We start from the raw sequence: 27,016 nt of genomic DNA, 5'->3' as shown, positions 1-27,016 counted from the left end.
CAATAAGACTTTACAGCGCTATTCTCATCTCATAACCCAATGGCTAAATCAACACTACAGGCTACATTTCCAATAAACATCCTTTTTTCTGTGAGTTTTATTTTTCGTTCCGTCACTTGTTCATGTTTGCATGAAAGGAAAACTGATTTGGCATTTTGCACATAATATGGGGCATGTTGTGCCTAGTTCCAGTGCACCAGTGGTTGTCAGAGTCTTTTTGGTTCAGGTACCAACTGATGGTGGGGCCTTTGGTCAGGGTCCTCCTTAGCTCATAATAAGCTTACAGATATGTGGAAATATTGCATCAGCCATTTAGTCATAGTCTCTACAATATATAGAGTTCCACCCCCCAAATCTCACTCTGCCTAACCTTTGTGTTTGGCTTCCAGGTAAATCTAGAAAAGCATTTTACTCAAATCATACCCTTTGAGCTGAGCCCCCAACCATTGCTCCTTAGCATGGCCAGTGGCATATTTATGGAACCAGTGCACCCTCAATGGTTCCATTTGTTGGTATGTTGTTGTTATTTCCTACATGTCTGGCATCCTATAAGAAGATCAAGGCGTGGCAGACTCCTTTTTTGGGTTGCTTATCAGGAGGCAATATTTCCTTGTCCAATTTATTTTTATACATATGTTCATTTGTATGAGGTTGTTGGACATATTATGATGTTTTCAGGGGATCCCAAAAATAATTTACAACTCAATCAGTTTTTAAGATATGGTCTTCTGCTTCCCCCTGGTAAAATCACATTTAATAGGTTTTGAATCTTGTGAAAATGCTGGTCTTTAGTTACCACCATGTAGTTACCACCTTGAAGTGGGCAATATCGGACTGATCTGATCATGGGCCCTAGGGCCCAACAACCGGATCAGAATGGATCCGATACCACTGGTCAGATCGCGGGAACGCACAGATGCATTTTTTAACCTGCCCGATCAAGATCTGGCCGACTTCCGGCCAGATATCGATCGGGGGAATCCAGTCGGATGGCCCCACACATGGGCCAATAAACTGCCGACTCGGCCCGTGTATGGGGGCCTTAAGGGTAGTGACACAGGGGGAGATGTCACCCGCATTTTTTTAAAAGCATGTTTTTGTTTTTAAAAGCTGTTTGTCTTGCCATAGAGAAAAATGTAAATTGCCAGATACTACACCTTTTCAACCTTACTTACTATGTTACACATACAATGCTATTTGAAATCACCTGTAGTCCCAAAATGCACAGAGACCACTTTTGGAGCAATTTATCAGAAATAGCATGGCTTTTCAGAAGTAGTGAAAATCTGCGCTACCAAAACACAAAACAGGAGATTTGTAGCCGCGATAGTATGCAAATTCCTGTGTGCGCGGCATGTCGTAAGTACATAAGAACATATGGGTATAATTTCTGGGGTGGCAATTTCGCATTCTTTTTTCCAGGGATCACACGCTCACTCATCATTCACATACGAAGATATGCACAATACTTGTGCCAAATATGCTGCAAAAAATGCCTTTTTTAAGGCATTTCTTTCACACATCTAGGCACATTGATCTTGTTGAAGACCATCCAGCTCGTGTGGGCGGAGAAAGCACCGTGGTGCTTAATGGGATGCAAATCACTCGGAAGCCGAAGTTGCCTGAAATCTTTACTTGCAAAAAGATGATCGCCTTTCTCACTTTTAAAATATGGCGGGCGAAAAATATCCTCATGTGCCACTATGGGTGGTTTGCGAATCAGATGTGATGAAATATTGGTGATCACTGAGGTAGATTATGGCACACAATATACTGTCATGTCTCTGTGACCAAATTGAGACCTATGTATATTGTCCCTGGGGTTCTGACTCCCATGCTGTAACCTAAGAATTACACAGGTATCCGCATTTTAAGATAATTGCCTGAGTGTGCCATACCTATGGGCAATCCCATAGTGATATTTCCTGGGAAAAAATTGCTAAGAAAACATGCCAGGAAACTGTATGCAAATGTGGTCTCTTCTCGGTCAAGCTAATATGGATAATTTTCTGATTGTTGGACATCTGTGGAATTAAACAAGGTGGCCATTAACATGCCCTTGTGCTGTTGTTGACATTTACAAAAAACTGCCATTAGCACACAGGGCGATTCCAAGTGTTTTGTCACCTACACAATTTCCAGTTTGGAGGGCAGCCATCCAATACTGGAAATTACCCCTTCCATTGGTTTCTACAGTAATGACATGGACCCTGCTGCAAGTGGTATATAATAAACGTAAGCTGAAATGTGCACTTCCTTTGTATTTTATCCCCCGGCATATGCATAGTCCTGTGTGAATTTATGAGCATGTCAGAATGTGGTGAAACTATTTTTATTCTTCTATAAAGAAAGTCATCAAGAAGGATGAACTGTCACCAATTGGAACACTGGCGTTCACAGTGCTATCGTCATCTCATAAACAAAACAGCATCATCAGCACTACAGGCAAAATGACATGTCTTTAAAACTCTCATTAAACATCATATCTACCTGTGTGTTTCATGTCATGCTGTCCAGATGCAAAATATTGCCGCCATAAAATGGAAATTATCACCTGTGCATTTCAACATTTACAAACATGTGGAAAGGTGAAAAGTGCAATGAACAGGTTTAAAATGTCTGGTATTTTCCACCTCGCCCCAATCGACCACATCGTGCCAAGGCACCACTCGAATGGAGCTCAAAGTGTTGGGGCTCTCAGTGTAGGGCAAAGAGCACTGGATGCTAGAAAGGCACAACTGGTTAGTGCAAGTGGTTAGAGTTAGCACTTCTGTACTTGCACCTAAACTTTTGTAAATGGGCCCTGTAATCCCACCAGTTTATAGGGCACCTATTATTGAAAAATGGTGCGGGCTAATAAAGCTTTTATTCTTGTAGGTGAACACAATAGTTTTTTCCTAAAAATGCCAAGCCACCGTTACATCCATTTTTTGATAGGTGCCCTTTCATCAATACAAAGAAACTAGTGATGTGCTGGCCAGCCCAAATCCTGCAGGACCTGCGGGTCAGGCAGGATGGGGCCAACTTCTGCAGTACGTCCTCGGGAGCCATCTTCTGCACCACTTCCCAGGGCCACCATTAGAAATCAAGGAGCCCTGTCCAACAGGGGCCGAATGTTCAGATTTCCCTGATATAGCCCTGCCATTGGTGGGCATATCTGGGAAAGATCCGCTCGTTTGGCGTTGTCTCCAAACGAGCGGATCTCTTTGTGTATGACCAGCTTTAGTGCTTTTTATAACATAACCCCCCAGGGCTCAGTTTACAATTCTGCCTCTCAGTTATCATAAGCATCATGCTCTTCTGATCTTATATTGCCCTCATCATAAACTTCCCACTTTAACATGCCTCCTCCTGTCTTTCCTCACTTTCATGAGTTCTCCTTTTGCAATAATTAGTTGCCCCGAAGAAGAGGAGATTTGTCGCCCTGAATCTGACCATGTGTCTCTGCCCTAATAAAGGTTTTTTTTCCCTCTAAAATTTTGAGTTTTTCCCCTTTCAAAACTAGACCAGAAAAAATTTTGAGATTTAATAAGTAGGCCCCTCTGTGTCACATTTCTACTTTTGGGCATAAATGTAAACTAAGAGGAAAGTACATTTGACAGCAAAAGTGGACTCAACTTTGGCATTTGCAATTTGTAGTTAAAGAATAAAGTTAAAGACGATTTACCTTTATGTCCTCTGTGCTTCTCCTATCTGCTGACTGTACAATGTGTAGGACACAACATGAAACATGAAAGCATTTCTTGCAATTCCGGCTTTGGATGGTTTATTTGGGTTGCTAGTTTTGTTTTAATTAATGCTTTACCTCTACCTTTAAGTCTCAACACATTTACCTGCTCTAACACTTCAGTGTATCTTTTATTTAGTTTTACTAAAGAGATATACGTTGTTTATCAATATGTACTGTATCACATTGTAGGAATAATAATGTGTTTATTACCCACAGCATTTATTTAACTAAAGAACCAAAGAGTTGTACTTTATCCCGGCCCTTGGGCGTGTACTTTACACAATCAACTAAACCTGTGAACAGTCATAAATCATGAAAAGAATGTTTTGGGAAGTGCAAACAGAACAATCTCTGCCATCGCTGCTGAAGTAGGTAGGTAAGAAGCTTCTAGGTAAAAAAGCTTTGATTCCTGTTGAGATTGGTTATAAACCAATACCTGTCCTGCCATGCAGGCACACACCTAAAGGCAGCAAGAAGTTTCAACCTTTGGGAAAAGGGGTCGGGATAGAGCTGATGACACTCAGGCCCGCCGCCACTCACTGGTCAGTGATACTACACATCATTAAACCAAAAATACTAATAATATAAGTTCTAAAATGTTAATGCCACACAGCGACAATTAACCATGGAACAAGTTTGACATACAGTATAGCACTGAGTATACAATTATCTCTAGATCAATTAAAATACATGAAAACATAGAACTGAACATCAATTTTAAAGGTGGCTCCACACACACACACAGAGATATTATCGTATTAAACCAACAACAATATTCGGTATGGTGGGTTTATGGTGGGAGATGACTGATATCACTAAAAGACTTGGATATTAGTCATCTCGTTGATCGGCCAAGTCAAAATATTTTGATCGGGCGCCAGAACATCAGCAAACGTATACTACTGAATCATCAGATCGAGGTAGAATTTTATTGTTTTTACCAATATATCTGAAGATTCGGCTCTTAACGTTTGTAGTGAAAATGAACGATCTTTCCTGAGACCAATATATAATGGACAAAGGAAAGATTGTAATTGTAACATGTCTGGCCTTCATAAAGGTGACCGAACACAGAGAGATTCGCTTGTTTGGCGATGTTGGCAAACGGGTAGTTCTCTACCTGATATGCCTACCTTGAGGTGGGCGATATCGGACTGATCCAATTGTGGGCCCAATGATTGGATCATAATTCAGGAGTATGGGTGGTCGGATCGTGGGAATGCATCAATGAATAGATGCAGTCCGCGATCCTACGGGATTTTTAGCCCTGCTCGATTTTCGGCCAGATATCGATCAGGGAAGCCGGTCGGAGGGCCCCATACATGGCCCAATAAGCTGCCGACTCGGTCTGTCAGCAGCTTTTATTGGCCGTGTATGGCCACCTTAAACCTTACTCCTGAGCTCTGCTGCCTTAAAGGTGGCCATACACAGAGAGATTTGGTTGTCTGGCAATGTTGCCAAACGAGCAGATCTCTCCCTGATATGCCCACCTCGAAGTGGGCGATATTGGACAGATCCGATCATGGGCCCTAGGACCCAACGATCAGATCATAATGCAGGAGTACGGGCGGTCGGATCACAGGACTGCATCAATGAACAGATATGGTCCGCGATCCGACAGGATTTTTGGCCCCATACATGGCCCAATATGCTGCCAGCTCGGTCTGACGGCAGCTTTTATCAGCCCATGTATGACCACCTTAAGACTTATACTCCTCTGTAGCAGCTCTGCTGCTTGACTGTCCAGCTAAGATGACAATAAACAACAAGGATAAGAGTGCTGACAAAGGGACTGCTTGCATTTGGCTGGTGCAGATAAACTGGCAACTGACCGTTAAAACGTCATTGCACCGTCATTCTTCTGACGCATGAGAGGATAGGCCAAACCTAGATCAGTGTGCACCATCATCTCTGTTTTTGCATGGTCATTCTATGGGCTTGCATGCCAGCAATATTAGTCTGTCATGTCTATTTTGTTATGGAGCCATCATGCCTGTTGATGCAGTGAATGGTACAATGGCAATTCTCTAATGAGGCAAGAGAACATCATAGGCCAGGGCCACACTATCAGTACCTTTCCAACCTTTGTATATCTCAATATTTAGTACAATATCGATATAGGAATTTTTTTTATTTAAATAAATTATATAAAACCTCTTACAAAAAATGCACACCTCTAAAAAACTAACATGAGGAAAAAAAAACTGATTTGAGAGTCCATTTGGAAATGTTGATTTAGCATGTGACCCACCAATCCACCCACCAGAGGATAGTCAGATGCCAATGTCCAACCTCTGCCCACTCCGAATCAATTCCAAAAGTCTGCTTGAATTTCCTCCACAATACATTTCCACCACCCCGTCCCCCACCCAAAAGAAAAGATCCCAAAAGACAAAGCGAAGCCGGTTGCCATTTTCAATATAGATATAGGGAAGTGGTAACAGGCAAGTGTTCATCTAAACCCTTGCTGGAGTTTTGGTCCAGGCACAGAACAGGGACTGGGTGGGTATATATCAAGGCGGAGCAGTACCAGAAATTGGAAGGTTCTTACATCAAATACACACTCTTGTATAAATATGCCTTCCCCCAAAATGTCTGAATCCCTTTACAAGGAAACCCTGGGAAGTGCCTTGAGGAGGTCTTCCTTCCCGGGGTCCATTTTTGTGTTGCACTGACACAAGCACCTGAAAGCTCTTTTTGGTGCTACTAACATTGGCATGAAGATATGAAACAATTCACAACCCATTAATTGTAGGCAAATCAACGACACCACCTGTGCGCTATTTACCAGTGCAGACACATTTTTGAGTGGACAACTTATTGGACCCCCTGCAATTATTCCTGATTGTGGGTACCACAACTGTCAGAATCGTTACCAATCCTTTCCTCAATTTACAGCCATGTTTGCTTAATACTTGGGATTGGTTTTTTTGCTTTTTCTGCATCCTTCCCTCCTAAAGATTAAATCTGCTCCTAAACTGATACAAAGAATGGGGTGAGCTTCTCACCCCCTCCACATACTTAGTCCGATGAAAGGCTTGGCACAACAGACAAAGCTCTTCTGTCTCCCTCTCCCGTTATCCATTCCCTCTCCACTTAGCGTGACTAACATGCACCCCCTTTGTTAGCACATTGATTCTGACCCTATAATTATGGGGTCACTGCATCTTTGTTTTGCTTGCTCTGATATTAAGAATGTATAGAACATTGTATGTATGGATGTGCCATCTTATATTTCTTTATATAGCACTAACATATTCTGCAGAGATTACCCATCAGTCCCTGCCCCAGTGGAGCTTACAAGATAAAAAAACCACACACACTCAAGTCAGCTTATCAGGAGCCAATTAACTTGCATGTATGTCTTTGAGATGAGTGGGACAAAACACTAAAAGTACAAGGAGAACATACCTTCTACTTTCTACTAGTGCCCTGGGCACTTTTTCCTTGTAGGCGCCACTAAGGAGAGTATCATGAGAGCGACCTTACCTGCATTCTCCAGTTATACTCACTTAGTAACATCATAGTGCAATATTCTTTCTATTCTAGAAAGCGCTCCGAGTGCCATCCTGCCGGCAATTTAGATTCTAGCCGACAGGAAGGCTTTTCAGGGAGATTAGTCGCCCGACGAAGAGGCCATTTGTCGCCAGCTGACTAAATCTCCCTGAATCCAATTGCGTGTCACTAGCCTTAAAATTATACCGACACGTTCCTACAAAAATCATAGGAAAGTGTCTTATTATTAAGTATGTGCTGCACCCGCAATAGCCCCACTCAAAGCCGCCCCTAGCCCCGCGAACCTTGGTGCAGCAGACTGGCTGACACCACACCACTAACAGATCTTCCGTATTGCTTCAGTGACGCTGGGCTGGGGGTGGAGTGATCCTTCCATACGCTGAAGTCCTGTTTTCATTCGTAATTAGCCTATGGAAGGATTGCGCCGCCCCCAGCCCAGCTTCACCGTAGATCTTTTAGCAGTGTGAGGGTCAGGTTCATGAAGGTTCACGGGCTTAGGGCGGCTTTGAGGGGAAATATTGTGCAGCACAAACTTGATACTGACACCTTCCTATGATTTTTATAGGAACGTGTCAGTATCGCTTTAAGGTGGCCATACACAATAAGATCTGTTCGTTTGGCGAGGTCAACAAACAAGCGGATCTTTCCCCGATATGCCCACCAACGGCAGGACGATATTGGGTTAAACCGAACATTGGCCTTAGGGCCAAACGATCGGATTATACTAAGAAAATGGGTGCCATTGGATTGTAGGACCGATGCGGTCCTCCGTTGAAGGAAAAAAAATCAAACCTGCTCGATCGATATCAGGCAGATTTTTGGCCAGATATCGATCAAGGAGACCCGTCGGATGTCCCCACACACGGGCAGATAATCTGCCAAATTGGTCTAATTTAATCTGCTTGTGTATAGCCACCTTTACTCAATAGCTGCTATTATCGCTTTTGAGGACCCCAGGAACAAGGGGGTAAGTGCAGCTGTACATTAGACTGTAAGCCTTTGCGACAAGGGCCTTTATTATGTCCTGTCTCTGTCTGTCTGGGTTTCAGTTATTGTGTACCCTTATATACAGCACTGTGGAATATGTTTGTACCTTATCAATAACTGTAATAATACTAATACGATGACTGTCGTGCCCTGGGTGCATGATGTATCAGCTAGCTTTATGTAAGCGGGCCCAGTAGGTGGCTGGAGCTATATAGATAGTGACCATACATGATGTAAATTCTAGTGCCCAAGTGGGCCAGACAAGCCGTTTGGGTTCCCCCCTGGGTAATTAAATCAGAATCCATGGACATTCTGTGTATGTGACTTTATTGTGGCGCAGGAGGTAACTTTTATTCGTTACTGTATGAGCGGGACATGTTGAACTGATCTTTTCAGCTTCAACTACGCCAGCAAGATATAATGTTTCAGCAGTGATATGCGACAACCCACTGTCACTTTTCATATCCGTAGCCTTTGGATACTGGCTGAGTGTTGAATTCTTTTTCATTTACAAGCAGCTTGGCTCCAAGAGAACAGAAGTGGTGCCCTTATCAAAAGCATACCATTTGTTTTATTTTTCCTACGTTGCAATAAAAGTGGCCGATGTTGAACTGAACGCCTTGACTTATTTCACATTTTGTATTTATTGTGAAATTTCCTAAGCACATGATGTTATTGTGCAGATGCATCTTTGTGAGTACACATAGACAGTGTTGCGTCAGCCTATGGCTGGACCTGACATCATACTGATAAAGGAGCTGCAAAAAACCGATGGTGATGTCAAGAGAACGCCACGTTCCAGCCTCTGGCCAGTTGCAAAAGTTATCACCCTGCGCCCCTGAACCAACACTGACCTTCTCCTCCTCTCAAACCTGTTTGCACAGAGAAGCTGTTTTATCAGATCAAAATCCTCTTGTATCCGGAAAGCTAGCCGACATGGAGCTGCTTCTGGCTCCGCATGACTACTCCTTGCCACCTGTAACTCTGTGTCCTGCCAGTGCTTTTCCTCTTACTGGAACTCGGTAAACTCATGAATTTCTCCAGTAGGAAAATGAGTGAACTCTGACACCCCCGCCTGTACTGTCTGTTATCACCTAAACACAGGAGTAGCTGATATACGCACGTGCAGGGCACAAAGGTCTGACGTCAGCATCTACAAGAAAACCTTTATTTGTTGTTGGCATATATGTATCTGAATCTATGCACACCAAAATGTTTTGCTTCCATTTGTGTGAAGAATAAAAGCAAATATAGCTGCAATACAGGTTTGTTCAGGGGGTCTGGCTTAGCTGCATGGACATACACATTCCTCTCAAGCCTCTGCTCCGTCCACACTATTTGATTACTTGCAGTGGCTGGCAATCTTTCTAAAAGTGGCCATAGACACACCGATATCATATGCAAGATCGGCTCAGACTCGGTTCCTGCCTTTGCTGCCCCGATCTCTGTCTCCGGCCCCTTTAAAAACAGGTACGCTGAGGGCGGAGGCCCTGAGACAGCAGCCCGGTGGGCTATGGCCCCCCCCGTCCGACCCTGATCGTACGAAATAGATTTTCGTACGATATTCGGTTCGTGTATGGTGGGAAAAGAGCTGACCGATATCGACAGAAGACTTGGATGTCAGTCAGCTTGTCGATTGGGCAGGCTGGAAAATTTTGATCGGGCACCTTTGAAGGCACCAGAACATCGGCCTGATGCTGAATCGTCAGATACAGGTAAAATTAATTTATTTCTACCAGTATATCTGATGATTCAGCTCTACACGTCTGTATTGAAACGAATAATCTTTCTTGGAAAGATCTTTTCCTGGAAAGATTGTAATTGTTACTTCTATGGCCACCTTAACAGTGTGCAGGGGATTACACTTCAGCAGGGAGTCTGTTGTATTATAGTTACACCACTGGTGAAATATCTAGAGAAAAATCTTATCGTCTTTGGTAACCTTAAAGGGGACCCGTCACCCAAAAAAATTATTCATAATCCTAGTTTATCAATCAGTCAAGTAAAATGAACTTTAATTACACTGTATAAATTATTTGAATCTTGTTTCCTTCAGTCTGGGAATTCATAATTATAGCAAGCAGACAGGAGCCATTTTGTGGACACTGTTATTAAGACAAGTCTTGTATCATCTCAGAATCTTATTTGTGCACCAGAATGGGAGACCTGATGTCCACCCCATGTCCTGGCTACACAATTAAACTGTGAAGAGAATGGGGGAATGTGGGGAGAGCAGTGACATCTAGGAAGTGCTGAATGGAAAGTGAAAGCAATTGTCTGCCCCGTCTCTATGCCCAGGGCAAAGAGGAGGGGCAGACAATATTTGATTGACAGCTGAGATGTTTAATTGAGCTTACAATAGCTATGAATACTTTAATAAAAAATAGAAATTTGATTTCATGTTTAATTTGAAAATTACTTTTATTATACAGATTTTTGTGTCTGGGTGACAGGTCCACTTTAAGGCCCGAAGGGAGCATACAGACGGGTTTGGGGCATGGGGAACATACATCTTCTTTGAGTGGTAGGATCAGCCTCTCCGCCTGAGTTCCATGAATGTAGCCCAAGCCTGAGCAGAAGCTCCACATTGTCTTATATAATTTATTTATATAATATTCCACTTATTTTCCCATTCCCTGACTGGCAACATTAGCTCAGGGTGTTCTTCCATCTGCATTGCTTTCCCTTACACGCAGTTAGTTGAGTGCTGTGGAAAGGGCTTCTTCTGAGTAACCCAGGAGCATTTGTATTCCAGCAACGGGCAAATTCACTATAGGGCGAATATTCACCTGTAATGGCTTTGCATCTCTCTGTGCCACTTCGCCAGGCATAAATTCGCTACCACTTCGCTAATTCGCAAAAATGCAATGTTGCGTCTCTGGCAAAGTTTCGCTAGCGTCAATACGTCAGATCGCGAGCATTTCATAGAGAACTTTCATTAACATTCATTTCTGCCTAGTGAAAATGCATTAGTACTCTTACGCTTAGGTCAATTTGAATAAGGCGGGTACATATACCTCTTAAATATGACTTTATTAGAGATGTTGGTGCAAATGCTTGAAGTGGCCACTTATTATTACATATGTCCAAGGAAGCAAAATAAATCAAAAGAGATCCTTTAATGCCCTAGACATGAGCCCACCCTAAAACAAACGTGGCATGCCATTAACTAAATGTTAATAGTTACAACTTTAAAAGACAATCCCACGTTAAAATATGGAAAAACACCAGTGTTTTTACAACTTTTATGAGTTTTCAATAGGGATGCACCGAATCCACTATTTTGGATTCGCCCGAACCCCCGAATCCTTCGTGAAAGATTCGTCTGAATATCGAACCGAATCCGCACCCTAATTTGCATATGTAAATTAGGGTGGGAAGGGGAAAAATGTTTTACTTCCTTGTTTTCTGACAAAAAGTCACGTGATTTTCCTCCCGCCCCTAATTTGTATATGCAAATTAGGGTTCAGATTCGGTTCGGCCTGGCAGAAGGATTCGGCCGAATCCTGCTGAAAAAGGCCGAATCCTGGATTCAGTGCATCCCTAGTTTTCAGCATACAGGATGGATATGATGTCACTGACATACTACTGCGGAGGATGTAGCTTCATCTTATCAGTTTGAAAGCTCTTAGGTGGTATAGGAAACTCTGGCGAAAGGGGTAAAATTCGCACTTGCAGAGTAACGAACATTTGCCTGAGTGAAAATTCGCCTGATGATAGGGAGCAAAACTGTGCTAGCGACTGTCTCTTTCGCTAGCGAATTGTCCTCTAAGCCTGTTAGTAAATTGGCGATGTCCCTGTGGATGGGATTTCTGGAGATTTTCACTAGCGACGGCCACTTTGCCCTTTAGTAAATCTGCCCCAATGTATATTTCTAAATGAACAGAGGCAGAAAATAAAGTATTTGTTCCTATTTCCCTGCAATGACACAGCAACACAGGTTCATGTGCTCAGACACACAATATCCTTAGGATAGAATCTGGGCCCCAGCCCCCACACAGTCACACTGACCTAGCTTAACCCTCGTCCTGGCTATAGGTGGGTGGGGAGTGGAATGCTGGCTTCTCTGCCCAGTGCTGGCCCCATTATGTATTTATAGGATACAAGTTGGAACGTCCCTTTCCACCCCCCAACTCTACAGTGTTGCATTGTAACCAGAGTCTAGAGGAGTGTTCTGCTCGCAGATATACGTATGTAGCCTCTATCCTATGTATGCATTTCTAAATATATCTGGTCATCCTTGGTCATGTATGAAAAAAAACTCATTTACCTGCCCTGCCAAAAAGCTGTTTGATTTCTTTACAGGAGGGTTGTCTGTCTTGGGGGGGAGGGCTGTGGTTTGCATGTGACCCTACAAGTTACCTTTATGGTCCACAGCTTCCTCTAGACTTTATACTATGTGCACTTATGAACAAATAAGTATTTTATCATTCCTGTGCCTAAGGGTAAGGCCACACTGGGCGTTTTGGGGAGATTTGGTCGCCTGGCGACTAATCGCCTCGTCTTTTCGGCGACCAATCTCCCCAAAGGAACCGGGCGACTTTGAAAAACGAATCACCACGTGTGATTAGCGCTGGCGTTTTTTCATTTTAGCGGTGCAGAGTAAGGGAAGGCCTTTGGAGAGATTGGTCGCCGCAAAGACGAGGCGATTAGTCGCCAGTCGACCAAATCTCCCCAAAACGCCCAGTGTGGCCTGACCCTTAAAGCCCATGAACGTTGAGCCTGCTTTTGGTCAGGTATCCACAACTAATCCAAAGAATGCATTAAAGGAATTGTTCAGTGTAAAAATAAAAACTGGGTAAATAGATAGGCTGTGCAAAATAAAAAGTGTTTCTAATATAGTTAATTAGCCATAAATGTAATGTATAAAGGCTGGAGTGATTTGATGTATAACATGTCAGTCAGAACACTACTTCCTGCTTTTCAGCTCTCTTGGTTTACACTGACTGGTTACCCTGGCTACCAGGCAGTAATCAATCAGAGACTTGAGGGGGGGCCACATGGGTCATATCTGTTGCTTTTGAATCTGAGCTGAATGCTGAGGATCAATTGCAAACTCACTGAACAGAAATGTACCATGTGGCCCCCCTTCAAGTCGCTGACTAACTCAGAGTTATAGAGCTGAAAAGCAGGAAGTTGGATTCTGGCTGTTTTATTAGACATCTGTTCACTCCAGCCTTTGTACATTACATTTTTGGCAAACTAACTATATTAGAAACATTTTTTATTTTGCACAGCCTATTTATTTACACAGTTTTTATTTTCACACTGAACTGTTCCTTTAAATGGCAATTATCAGTACTACGTGTTAGTGCACAGGGATCAAGGCGGATGGAGTTAATGCTTCTCGTGCTATAATGTTCCCACTGTTTATGGGAATACTTGGCTTTTTCCATAAAGGAGTGGTGATTTCTAGTAACAGAGACTGGGCCTATAAAAAAATGATGGGAACCCTTCACAGAATCTCTTCTATACCCCATTCATCACATCGGGCTGGAGAGCGGGGTGTATTCTTTAAAAATCAGTTTGAGGCTAGAATACTGCGCACAAATTTCCCAGTACTACACACCTACCCCAGGCTCTGGGATAAGTACCGTTTGCTTATACTGTACATTGCCTGCACCTTTGGGGTACAACATTTATAAAACACAGAGCAGCATGGGGTCCAGCATGTATAGAACACAGAACTAAGATCACACTTCAGCATTTAAAGGAAAAGTTTAGTTTAAAAATAAAAACTGGGTAGCTGTGCAAAAAATGTTTCTAATATAGTTAGTTAGACGAAAACTTAATGTATAAAGGCTGGAGTGACTAGATGTCTAACATAATAGCCAGAACACTACTTCCTGCTTTTCAGCTCTCTAACTCTGAGTTAGTCAGCGACTTGAAGGGAGGCCACATGGGATTTAACTGTTCAGTGAGTTTGCAATTGATCCTCAGCATTCAGCTCACATTCAAAAGCAACAGTTATGACCCATCTGGCCCCCCTCACATCACTGATTGGTTACTGCCTGGTAACCAATCAGTGGAAACCAAGAGAGCTGCAAAGCAGGAAGTTTGGTTTTGGCTATTATGTTAGACATCCAGTCACTCCAGCCTTTATACATTACATTTTTAGCTAACTAACTATATTAGATTTTTTTTATTTTGCACAGCCTATCTATTTACCTAGTTTTTATTTTTATGCTGAACAATTCCTTTAAATTCATTCAGGTCCCTGTCTTCTAGATGTGCAGCAAATTATTCAAATGAACCTCAAGTATATTAGGAGTCACAGAGGTGTTTGCTGACTATACAGGTATCGACTCTGCCTGTGCCCCATGTTACCCCCTGTTCTACAGAAAAGGAAGCTGCTCAGAATGTCCTGACGTCAGACTACTGTAGAGCAGCAAAGCTGCAGACGGGTTTCAAACGAAGACTTAAAAACTTTAGAAATTTTAAAGAATTACAAAATACTCTTTCACATGGGGCAAAAGTGGCCTTTAACTTATAAAGCACACATTGGTATCTCCTGCCATGTTCAGAATGTCCCGTGACACATTAATATTCCTGTCTCTGGTTGCCGAGAGTGGTGACACAGCATGACACTACATTGTGCAGCGCATTGAACACGTGCAAACTTTATGGCAAGGAGCCCAGGCCACAGGGAGCAGAACATCCCGCTGCTTTCACCAGTGAAGCCTCGTTCCGTAGGGAGAGCACAGATTGTATCACAATATTTGCATTAAAGAGAACACACTCGAGGAACGTTGAGTGTGAGACGGTTGCCCAACTCCAAAGTCAAAGGTGGTCTGGGAGATATCAGAAGCTGAGTTTTGATGTACAGGTCGGTTTTTTTCCGGCCCGCACCGCCTGCTGGCTTCCTTTTATAGACCCGTGTGAACCGCCAATGATGTCACAAAAGAGGTGGGGAAAGCAGACGCAGCTGCTATAAAAGAAGAACCCAGAAGTCGGAAGCCGGCACTGCAACGTTGCGGGTGGGGAGAGCAGGAGAAGAGCTCAACCCGCACCCAAAGAGGAGTGCGAGGTTGGGCCGAACCCGCGCGACCCGCGGGTAAACCCGAGGGTATTGGGTCGGCCCACACATCACTAGAGTGAGGGGTAGTGGGGAGCAGGGCAGAAAAACCTTTGGGGTCTTTCAAAGCTGTATCCGCAGTGTGCATAGTGTACTTTTCTGATTTATTTATCCACAATGCAGTGTTTTACCCTAGAATTCCAGTAATTGTAGCTGATGCACAATTAATGTAATTAATACAACTGCATTCGCATTTTGACAAGACACACAACAAGTGCTAAAGGAACGCTGAAGCTCCCACATGGTATGGATGTGGCGGGAGCTCCAGGGTTCCCTTGTGTCAACGGGTGTTGCACCCAATTCAAAACAGATGGCAGAAGGGAGGCAGCGGAAGCAAGCGCAGCTATCAGGCCCCCACTTCCTTATTTGACGCCTCTAGGCCACCAGGTCCAAGAATCTGCCAGCTTTGGCAGGCACCGCCTTCCTCCTGCTTGTGCAAGCCAGATCGGTGGGGAGCTCCTTATAATGTGGCTGGGTGGCATGCCGCTCCTGAAATTTTCCTCACCTAGGCCCGGTTCTTTGTGGCCTTGCCACAAATCCAGGCCTGTCAACTATACTGAAGTGCAAGGAGTTAATTTTGATGCAAGTTCCTTTCATGAAAGAGATTTTATGCACAACTGTCTGCTAGTATATATGTGGGAACGCAACTGTGCTTGCAGTCATCCATGAGCCCAATCTTAATATTAATAGTGCTACCTGATCTGAAGCACAGGTACCACATCTCTCAGACCGCTGTAGGGCCACAGGTTACACAGTCTTACTTTACATAATAAATGTTTCAGCACAAAATCTGGTTTGCACCAGGTACTGCTAATACAGGGCAGGCTGGCCATAAGAGAAACTCCCACGTTCTTAACAAACCAGTCATACAGGGAGCGCTGAGTTCAGCCTTAACAGCAATACATTAAAATTTTCCACAAATGGCACAGGTACCCGTCGACAGATCTGTTCCAGCCCACCTGTTATAAGAACCAGGACTGATGGGATTAGAGAAACTGAGCAGCAGAACTACCTGTACAGAGAAGCTTGTGCTGGACCGGACGCCAGCTGGCAAATGCACAACAGCCTAATGCTGGAAATAAAGTTAAAAAAGAGCACATGTCCTGCTCCGCTGAAGCTAAAAAGCACTTTCAGAATCTTCAGCAGGTACAATAGGGAACAAGATGGGCAATCGGATTGGTCAATAAGTCACTAAAAATGATGGTCCTCATTTCCAAAAGTCAGTGACAGACGCTGTTTATGCCTTGTTACTGTAGTGTCTAGCAGCAATATTTCCTTAATACTTCATGGGGCAAGACCAGTGTGCAGCACTCTAGGCTAAGGGATATCTTAATTTAACAACTGCAGACCAGGCCTATAATCGATGGTTCTCATTAAATGCTGTGTCTGTATAGGTTATACCACGTGCAAATGGCATGTAAGTGAATGCCCATGTCATCGAAATGTGGTGCCCATAATGACACAAACTTACTTGCACAACATTTTTAGACAGGTTCTTTGCCTGAATTATCTCCAGAGATGGCCATGAAACACTGTTGTGTGTAGGTACCTCTGCTGCCTATCCCTACTTCTAGCCCTGCAACCCTTCTAAAGCTAACCATAGATGTGCAGATTTTAGTCGTGTATTCAATGAACGATGTTACATTGCAAGCTTCCAACCTGCCACTAACCATTCAGATGAAATAAGTAGTAAAAGAATAAATCAGATGTATCGATGAGCGTTTTTTTTTGCCGAGTTTCACCGACCATAGACGTTAATGGGTGAATAAAATTAGCACGCAACGAAAAAAAAATGGATGCACATAGACTTCAATGCATTTTAGCGAATTTTTGGTGAAGCGAAATGGGTCTGAATCCCCATCACTAATCAGATGATGTTGTGGCCATGACAGCAATTGTACGAAAGTTATGTCTGAAAAATAGAAGTGACAGTCATCTATAGATATTGTCAGATATATAGTGAATAAAGTACCCCCTCTTGTAAAATATAAGGATATTATTAGTTACCGAGGAGTTTCATGACCATATAAAAACACGAGGCCGAAGGCCGAGTGTTTTTATACAGGTCATGGAACTCCGAGGTAACTTCTAATATCCTCATATTTTACAACTGGGGGTACTTTATTTATTATAATACACAAAATTTAGTGAGTCATGTGACAGAAATGACATCACTACTCACCGTTTATAACTGATGACATCACTACTCACCGTTTATAAGGATATAATTTACAGGATATTCATGGCTTTTGTGTATTATATAATCATTCGCCAACAGATCGACTGTCTGATCGACTAAACGACCGATTGCCATGGTCGACACACGGTCCATGGCCAGCTTTAGTGTGTGTCTATGGCACACACTATATATTTTCACATTTCTCCTTGCCTGTCATGTACCTCAGACAAAAATGTCACGCCTGTGCTCCTACAGATGATAAAGAATTATAACCCCAAAAACCGCCATTTGGAGGGCCACAAGCTGGATACCCCCATTATAAGTGTGGAGTCTCCTGCCCTGTAAGACGGTATCAAACTTGCCTGATAGGACAGCCTGTAGTACATGAGATGACTTTACAGTGGTATGGGTTAGGGTAGAATAAACCAGAACAAGTCTCGTCCCACTGACTGACAAAGACTGAATAGAATTCATGTTACATATCTGTTCTCAACTTCTATATTCCTATATACTGTTTATGGAGGTAGGCGTAATAAATGGTGTGAATCCTTATAATGAGTAACCAGTTATATACATGTCAGAAACTGCTACTGTGTGTGACAAAGGAACGTTTGAAACTTGTGAGGCTATAAACCATGACACGTTTATTATGATACACACCTTAGATAATCCCTGCCAAAATGAAAGACGTTGTTCACCTTAGGCCTTGATATTATTGGCCATTTTCTGTTTTCTACTAAACTGCAAGAATAATGCAAATATAAATCAGTTATGAGATGTTGCAGTAGAACTTTCTCTTGTCAGGTCATTGTGCAGTGTTGCTTTAATATTAATGTTTTCCTCCTTGAATTTGAAGCTATATAATAAGAACAGAGTAACTGTTTGTCCATAGTAACTGGATTGCAGCTACGATTGTTTTGGACAGTTTCAACCATACTGCCCAACCTTATGGGCATTTCTGGCCCTTGTAAATCAAGTATTATCGTTGATCAGCCTAAAGCAGGGATCCCCAACCACTGGGCCGTGGACCTCGGGCTGTACCAAACAGGGCTGACCTCTGGTTCCAGTTGCAGTCTATAATAGTTACAAAAACAATTAAAAAGGCCCTATTTACCTGCAATCCCATGTCAATGATGCACCATTGTCATGACAACAGTTTTGTGAAGCCCATGAAGCTTTCCACTGATCGCGACGGACCAAAATACTGTTTGGACAGTTTTTTTGATAAGCCTGAAATGCACCCACAAATCTACATCCTCCCACCGGTCCTCGTAAAAATTGTCTTGCTTGAAACTGGTCCATGGTGCAAAAAACATTGGGGACCACTGGCCTACAGGAACAGCAGTTGCCCTGAACAGAAAAAAAGATAGAAAAGTATCCATAGATGTGTATGTCTACTTGTACAGTATCCATCTGTTCAGCCCTTGGGACAATCATTCAGATATCATATGGTTCAGTATACGTATGGCCACTGTTAGTCTAGAGCAGGGGTCCTCAACCTTTTATACCTGTGAGCCACATTCAAATGGAAAGAAAGTTGGGGAGCAACACAAGCATGAAAAAAATTCCTGGGGGTGCCAAATATGGGATGTGATTGGATATTTGGTAGCCCCTATGTGGACTGGCAGCCAACAGGAGGTTCTGTTTAGCAGTAGATCTTGTTTTTATACAACCAAAACTTGCCTCCAAGCCAGAAATTAAAAAATAAGCACCTGCTTTGAGGCCACTGGGAGCAACATCCAAGATGTTGGTGAGCAACATGTTGCTAATGAGCCACTGGTTGTGGATCACTAGAGTCATACAGAGGACCCTTTCCCCTATATGCAAGTCATTGCTTGTTTGATGAGACACCAGTCAAAGCTACCCCATAGTGCTAATGGCGGTGAGCAGGAGGGATCTACAGAAGGAAGGCAAGGGCAGCACCTGCTGACACCCAAAGCAAATATATATAAGCAGTAAATCACTGGGAGGATGGATCCAGGACAAGGGGCTAGAATTCTAAATGGCTTTAGAGGCACCTTCTCAGCAAATGAGATAGTTGCTTCAAGGGTCTAATCTTTCCCCTGGCCACACTGAGATATTTTAAACAAATACAAGGTCACAGCTTTTTAGGCTAAATTACAACTTAGCTCATGGCGTATGTGAAGAACCATAAGAGGCCCATTCCATACCAAAAGCACATTTGTTTATGTCACAAAGTGACTGTAGAGCTAGCAGCATAATCTGCTACTTGCCGATGACCTACATATGCCATCATTTGTGTGCCAATACAGTGCCAGGTAGTGCCATTGGCAGAAATCATATGTTTGTACAGGTATGGGATCCGTTATTCGGAAACCTGTTATCCAGAAATCATCAACATTTGAATGAATTAATTAATTTTTCTCTATAGTTATAAAACAGTACCTTGTATTTGTTCCAAACCAGGGTCTAATTAATCCTTGTTGAAAGTCGAACCAGCCTATTGGGTTTGTTTTATTTTTACATGATTTTCTGGTAGACTTGAGGTATGAAGATCCAAATTACTGTAAGATCCGTTATCCGGAAAAGCCCAGGTCTCGAGCATTCTGGATAACAGGCCCCATACCTGTTTAGAAGTAAAGCTTAATCTGAATTTGACTCTAGTTAATGCTTTTTGTGGGCAATAATAATGAGCATATGCATTAGATAATCTCCCGCTAACCTACAGCCCACTAAGCAAATCATTTCATTTATTTAAGGGTTAAGGCCCATCATTCCTTCACAGACAGAATTGTAGGACTTTCCTTGAGCAATATTTATTTTTTAATGTATCACCCTCTCTTCTGTATATTTAACTTGCGCCCCACTGCATATAAACAGATGATAGCCCCATACATAAAATAAAGTCCTATTTATGCTGGAGCCTTAGGTACCATAAGTATTGCCTTTGCCGTGTCAGGGTCAGTTCTAATGATCTTGAAATAATATTGAATACTATTCTGATTCTAAAAGGAACACATCCCTATAGAACAAGAGAGATCAGCATTTATTCCCCTGGAGAGGAGGAGATGCTTCCCATAGCTCAGCATGTGTCATGGACTGTAGGGGGGGCAGTGCAAAACCCACCCAAACAGCTGTCAAAATATATATATATATATATATATATATATATATATATATATATATATATATATATATATATATATATATATATATATATATATATATATATATATATATATATATATATATATATATATATATATATATATATATATATATAAATAAAATCATGATCTGGCAGATTCCATGCACTTATCGAATATACAAATACTCTTTTCTTTTGCACTGAACTTTGGATTTTATAGTGGCGCTATACAAAGAAAACTACAGTCCACTGGGAACCAATCAGAGCCCCGTCCACCTCTGCAGGAGTCGCATACTGTTCTGGTTTAGCAATTCCTATGGATTTGGATTTAAAATAAATTACACAGTTCAAAGGCCTTCAACATAAACCTCCCCCTGTACAGCAAAATTAACAGAACCCCTTTGCAGCGGGATTAATATTACTCCACCCACCAGGGGTAATAATACCTTTTATGAATTCAGTATAGATATGTACAGTAATACCAGGAAAGGGGGTTGCTAATACACACACATATACTGGGGGTTTTTTTTCCTAAGAACTAAGCTCTCTATGAGGTGATCAGTGACCAAAGCAAAAGGCAGTAGTTGGTGGACCTTATCAGCTTAAGCCCTCCTAGTAGGTCTAACCTTTATTTAGGGGGTTATAACATGGTTACATGCAGGACAACATTGGTGTATTTGGTTCCAAGAACAAGGACAGCAAATATGTTTTCACCCCATATCTTATTCTAACTGATCTTCAAGTTGAGATTTTAGGTGTATCTGGAAAAGCAAAGAGGCATCCACCCCAAATCGTTCCCTAATTGGTATGAAGGCTAGACCCTGTGGAGTCAGACTCACAATTTGGAAACCACATGCCTAAAAGTATAACAAGTTCCAGCTACATGGCAGCACTGATCTAACTCTTTGGTCAATAGAAATGAATGACAAGTGACCGCAGATAATCACAAGAAAAGTGCAGTCACCCCATCATCTTTATACTGCTTGGAGTCACAAGGGAACTGCCTAGACAGGCTGGAGGATCAGATCCGATATTCATGGAATCCCATGACATAATTACCGTCACATGGGCTCTGGACAAATAAAAAAGGCTCCATACTTGATCTGTGAATTCCACTACTTCATTTTTGGTAATATCATACACATGACTGCTGACTGCTTTAGAACTTATAGAAGTTGCTACTCAACTTCAATCTGACCTGCCCAATTGTTTCCTATTTGCACCTTTCAACCAGCAAAACCACTGTAGTCTAATCAGCCAAATTCCAGAGGTTAAATTGCCAGACAAACCCCCATTCAGGACTCTAACTGATGCGGAAGTTGTTACTCTTTTTTCACTAGAAAATTTGAAATAAAATGTAGAAATTAGGGTTAGAGTAATGAAAAAAAAGATGCACTAAAAGTTATCAGTGACCATTTAGGATGGGGTGAGTGGTATGACAAGCAAGAACTTGGTTATTTGGTTAGCTAAACAGTAGCTTTTACTAGAGTAGCAGGTTGTTCATTAATTATGAGACAAACAACTACTTCAAGCAGAAAAAAACAATAACAATAGCGATGACTTGGATTATCCAGTGGCGGAATGTCATCACAGATCAAGGGTGAGCTTCCAAAACAAAAGCGGACATGTGCTGATGCCCCTTAGTGGCGGGTGCTTGATATATCGGCAGATGGTGAAGTGGGAGTTAATTCGTTCAGTTCAATCATTTTCAATATGATGATCATTTAAAGGAACAGTAAAACCAAAAAATAAAGTCTTTTAAAGTAATGAAAATATTATATACTGTTGCCCTGCACTGGTAAAACTCTACCATAGTTTATATACACAAGCTACTGTGTAACTTTGGTGGCAGCCATTCAAAGCTGAAAAAGTGGAAAAGGCACAGGAAACATAGCAGCAGATAGGCTCTGTAGTATATAATGAGATTCTTCAGAACTTATCTGTTCTCTATTGTGTATCCCGTGCTTGAATAGCTGACCCCCAGGGCAAGCAAGCACACCAGTTTTACCAGTGCAGGGCAACAGTACTTTATAATGGTATTCCTTTAAAACACTTTCATTTTTTGCTATTACTAGTTCTTTAGGCCACTGTTCCAAACAAACCTAAAAATAGTGTGCCACGTCACACAATATCTATCTACTTGGCCAACAGGCTAATTGGTCTCATTTATTTAAAGGATGGCCTGGATATGATCACCTTAAATCTCAACAAATATATATAACAATCTGCTCATTTGGCCAAGATGCCACTAAATGATACAGAACATCAGCCCCTGGGCCAATGATTAGATCACAATTGAGACCAGTCAAGTGGCATCTACTGGGGACAGGTCTCATGGCCAGACGTTTGGAGAACGTCTGGCCATGAGACCTGCCCCCATTGTGATCTAATCATTGGCCCAGGGCTGAAGGTCTATATCAGTTAGTGGCATCTTAGCCAAATTAACAAAGTGGTTGTTTAATCTCCAATCTTCTGATTTAGTAAAGAATGACCACGTTCACCATATATCTGGCCACCTTTCAACAGGAGGTCCACAGCAATCCTTGCTAGAAAAAAAAATTGTTAGGATAAGGCCACACCTTGTGCAGGCCAGGAATCCTTTGCTGCTCAATCAGAGAGAAAATAAATGCTAATTATTGATATGTTGCAGTTAAGAGGCTAAAGGTGGCCATAGACATTACAATTCCAAGGACGATTGTTCATTTCAATACACACATGTAGAGCTGAATCGTCAGATATACAGGTAGAAATAATAGAATTCTACCGTTATCTGACGATTCAGCACTAACAATGACTGATGTTCAGGTGCACCCAATCAAAATTTTCTGGCCAGCCCGATCAACAAGACGACCAATATCCAAGTCTTCTGCCGGTATTGGTTGGCTCGTTTCCCACAATATTCGCACCGAATATTGTACGAAAATTTGTTTAGTACAATAATAACGGTGCGTCCATGGCTACCTTAAGGTAATCTACTCTTAAGCTTATAGATTTCGATTGGGCAGGTTGATGAGGTCCTTGCACCAACCTCCTGCATCCCGCCATTGTGATCCGATCAGTCCGATATCATCCACTCAAGGTGGGCATTTTGTGGGCAAGATCCGCTCATTTGGCGACCTCACAAAACAAGCAGATCTGCTCATGTATGACCACCTTAACTGTCAGTACGCCACCCTCTTTTTTTTTACCCAATGAAGCTCTTATTTTGGCCTCTCAAAAGAACTTAGGCACAGAGCATGGCAATAAAGAGTAACTTAATAATTACATAAGGGAAAAACAAGGCTGAGCTATGAGGCAATGTACAGACTTAGCACAAGGCTCCTGCAAGTAGGGGCGACTGTCTCTCTGCTCTTTGGGGGGGGTATCAGTTTATGTAGTTGCAAAGAATCTGTATTAAACCTCACACATTCATCCTTGTGGACCACAGTGTGATGTAGCATGTATAAAGTAATCCTGAACTACAACTCCCAGCATCCCCTTACAACTAGGGGCCACTACTAAAGGACTGCCTTATAAATTAATAATAATTTAAATATTCAATTCAGCATATACAGGACATGTATTTACACTGTAATGTGTACCAGAATCCTGATACATTTACATTCACTTGTGGAATCCCTTACTAATAATACCAGCTATAAAGTAATACAGATATGAAAGTAGATGAAAACCTTGGCACGGCCCCTACTTTCTTAATCTCTGTTGGATTAATTTGTGTGACTATTGCCCTACGCATTCCTTGCATGACAGCCACTCTTTTTTTTTTTTTAATCTGTAGCAAATAAAAATGGATTGGCAAGAAAAGGAAAAGCCGACGTGCGACTGTATCTGTCATTAAAAAAAGGTTCAGCGTCCCATAGTACATAGCTGTAATGGTTAAATATCTTTCCTGCCTCCCCACTGATTTCCTATAAAGTCAGCTTAGCAGATCAGCAAATAAAAAAATAAAAATGCAGTGGGCGGGGATACGTTAAATACATACTTACACATTTAAAGAGGTATGTCATCCAATATACAGTCACAATGAAATTCGAACTGTCCAATTTGCACAATTAAGATGGCTTTAAAGTTATTTATGAATGTAACTGCTACTGTAATGGCTGTTTCTACTGTCTGCACTGATGGATCTGACTCATGAAATAATGTAGCAGAAGCCAGGCTGCTGCTACAGAGAAACCAGAGAACAGACAACCGAGAACAGAAAAGAACAACACTGATACTGCTTGCATTTGCAATTACATTTACAAAGAATGTTACAAACAGCTTAATATTTCTAATTAATGTCAACGAGGATGTTGCTTAGATTGAGATTTTCATTCATTACGCAAATAAGAGTATCTTGCTGGAGGTCTCCTTTAATGCAATACATACAGGTAAGGATCATGCAGTCAATATACACGTAGGGAAGATTTTATCAGTATATACGTGGCCAGCTTTACACCCAGTTGGTAAACTTCTTGTAGCCTTAGCCAGACAGCGCCCGTTGGACTCTGCCAGCAGCACAGAACCTTTGCATTGACATTGCTGCTGTATAATGCAAGTTAAATCCTAGGGAACCCAGAGATCCCACAATTTCTGAGGTTGGAATTATTTCCAATGCATGGATAAAATCAATGGTGCAAAAAGACACAATCTCTCGTACTGGTCAACAATCCCAACTCAAAGATTTAGCCGCATCTGTTCACAAGACAGTGTTGCACACGGACAAATGAATAGGATTTAATAAGAGCCCTGGCAAAACCCAAACAGGGACCCACCGAAAGGAACTATTGGCCGGTGCATGAAACACAGGACCCTCTAGTTGTTGTTGTTATTATTATTAACACATATTCATAAAGGGGCAAATGTACAATAGATGGGTGTATACATCAAACATACACACCGATAACCAACACAAGAGGTAAGGAGGACCCTGCCCAACAGAGCTTGCAATCTACACGGCAGGTCCCAAACTGTCATAAAGAAACCGGTCTATACAATCTGATCCACAGGATCTACATTCTCTTTATGGAAAGTGAAGTTGGCAAAGTGCTGTTATACAGAGTGTATTTTCTATATACTGTATTATATACTGTACATACTGTATTGTCCCTCCTTTTAATAATTCATTGTGTGTACTGTAACTAGAGTATTCTATATCCTGATCAGCTGCTCACATAAGCACACACACACAGCAGTTGAAAGAACACACAATATCCACTCCAGAGCTCACAGTTGTAGCCCATAGTAAGTAGAGTGCTAGCTGTGTGCTCGCACACTCGGGAGTACAGCTGCAATGATCAGGGAGAGGCAATACTTGTTGGCACTTCTGTAGGAGCCCCGGGCACACGAGGGAGCGGAATGAAGCACATGGCTCTGGACTTACTTGTGTGTGTGGGGGGGGATCCTGGGCGCAGAGCTTCACACGCGGCCGGGCACCGAGCACTCGCAGGGTCACACACAGCAGCGCGCAGGCAGCAGCACACGTGGTGCCAACTTAGGGCAAGTGGATGAGAGACGGGTGAGTAAAGCTGCCACTGACTTTAATGATCCGGCAGCATACACGGTGCCACTGCTGCTTGCCTTTCTTCTCTCCCTGATACGGACTCTCTCCTTCTCATAATCTATCGGCTTGGAAAGTCTGAGCTCTTAAAAAAGGTCTCTGATACTGGTCCCTCCCTCCCAGAGGGTGACGCGGTGAAGGGGGAGGTCACAGACCCAGAACAGGGGGTTCAGCTAAAGTGAGAGCCACTCAGCCATACATGAGGGAGAAGCTGAACTGAGGGGGACGCATGAGGGAGAAGTTGGGGCTAAAGTGAGGGGTTTATGTGAGGTAGAAATATGAGCTAAAGTGAGGGGTTTAGATGAGGGAGAAATATGGGCTACAGTTAAAGGGATACATGAGGGAAAAGTTGGGGCTAAAGTGGGGGGGGGATACATGAGGGAGAGATGGGCTAAAGTGAGGGGTTTATGTGAGGTAGAAATATGAGCTAAAGTGAGGGGTTTAGATGAGGGAGAAATATGGGCTAAAGTTAAAGGGAGACATGAGGGAGAAGTTGGGGCTAAAGTGGGGGGGATACATGAGGGAGAGATGGGCTAAAGTGAGGGGTTTACATTAAGGAGAAGTTGGGGCTATATTGAGGGGTTTATGTGAGGTAGAAATATGGGCTAAAGTGAGGGGTTTACATGAGGGAGAAATATGGGATAAATAAAGGGGATACAAGAGGGAGAAATATGGGCTAAATTGTTGGAGATACATGAAGGAGAAATTGGGGCTAAAGTGAAGGGGATACATGAGGGAGAGATATGGACTAAAGTGTGGGGTTTACATTAAGAAGAAGTTGGGGCTAAAGTGTGGAGTTTATGTGAGGTAGAAATATGGGCTAAAGTGAGGGGTTTACATGAGGGAGAAATATGGGATAAAGTGAAGGAGTTACATGA

General features: G+C 42.4%; 1 protein-coding gene across 1 annotated transcript in view; it reads right to left on the bottom strand.

Moving 5' to 3' along the window:
• slc38a3.S (solute carrier family 38 member 3 S homeolog) overlaps positions 1-26,213 on the bottom strand; it is a 46,814-nt gene extending 20,601 nt beyond the window's left edge. Inside the window, exon 1 of the mRNA XM_018261307.2 lies at positions 25,962-26,213. The gene's annotated coding sequence lies outside the window, so the exon portion shown is untranslated. The remainder of the gene's footprint in view (positions 1-25,961) is intronic.
• Positions 26,214-27,016: the final 803 nt, after the last annotated feature.

The sequence above is a fragment of the Xenopus laevis genome, chromosome 4S (assembly GCF_017654675.1).
Source record: "Xenopus laevis strain J_2021 chromosome 4S, Xenopus_laevis_v10.1, whole genome shotgun sequence".
NCBI classification, from domain to species: Eukaryota; Metazoa; Chordata; class Amphibia; order Anura; family Pipidae; genus Xenopus; species Xenopus laevis.
The sequence above is the reverse complement of the archived record's forward strand: the minus strand, read 5'-3'. Positions and strand labels throughout refer to the sequence as shown.